A 1,095-nucleotide genomic window follows, 5' to 3' on the forward strand; every position below is an offset into this window, starting at 1 on the left:
AGTTGGCACGCCGAAGTTGACCGAACTGATGATTAGAGGAAGTAAAAGTCGTAACAAGGTTTCCGTAGGTGAACCTGCGGAGGATCATTACGATCAAACAAGTCCGGAGTGAGTTGCCAAACGCATCGTCGCATCACCATGACGCGCACGCTACAACCACAAGATGGTGTAGCACACTTGTAGAGTTGAGCGAAAGCAACTCTTTCAAAGGGATACACATACCACTGACTCGGCGCAGGTCAGTAAAGACGCCACGCTTTGGCAGTACCGGTACCTTATACACTGACTGATTGTCGTGTCACAAAGGGTATCGACAGTCGCACTTTGGCGTGCTCGGCTCCGCAACCGTCGGGGCCGTGGGCGCCTGCAGTGTGGTACTAGGGAAGCAAAGTTTGTGTTGGTTTGTTATAATGGCATATCTTACTCATCAAACAAGTCGGAGTGAGGTGCCAAACGCATCGTCGGCATCAACATGCGACGCGCACGCTACAACCACAGAATGGTGTAGCACACTTGGTGAGTTGAGCGAAAGCAACTCTTCAAAGGATAACACATACCATGCCTCGGCGAAGGTCAGTAAAGATGCACACTTGGTATACCGGGTACTTTATACACTGACGATTGTCGTGTCACAAAGGGGATCGACAGTCGCACTTGGCGTGCTCGGCTCCGCACCGTCGGGCCGTGGGCGCCTGCAGTGTGGTACTAGGGAAGCAGAGTTGTGTGTTTGGTGTGTATAATGGATGGATGGACTTCGGTTCCATTCATCAACTAGTTCGGTGTGTACGTTAAACCCTAGGCAGGGGATCACTCGGCTCATGATCGATGAAGACCGCAGCTAAATGCGCGTCAGAATGTGAACTGCAGGACACATGAACATCGACACGTTGAACGCATATCGCATCGGACGACTCAACCCGACCGATGCACACATCCTTGAGTGCCTACCAAGTTATCTCAACACTCTAACCAAACTGACCGTCCTGACCCCATCATAGGGGGGTAGGCTGTCGCAGCATGGCGTGCTCGGATCCGCCATCCTTGTCGGACCGTGGGCGCTGAAAGTGAGAGTGCTAACACAGAGAGACATACGAG

General features: G+C 52.2%; 1 pseudogene; it reads left to right on the forward strand.

Annotated features, from left to right (window-relative positions):
* The first annotated feature begins 791 nt into the window (after window positions 1-791).
* LOC118515724 lies at window positions 792-946 on the forward strand (annotated as a pseudogene).
* The last annotated feature ends 149 nt before the right edge of the window (window positions 947-1,095 follow it).

Source organism: Anopheles stephensi, unplaced genomic scaffold, assembly GCF_013141755.1.
Source record: "Anopheles stephensi strain Indian unplaced genomic scaffold, UCI_ANSTEP_V1.0 ucontig180, whole genome shotgun sequence".
Taxonomy (NCBI): Eukaryota; Metazoa; Arthropoda; class Insecta; order Diptera; family Culicidae; genus Anopheles; species Anopheles stephensi.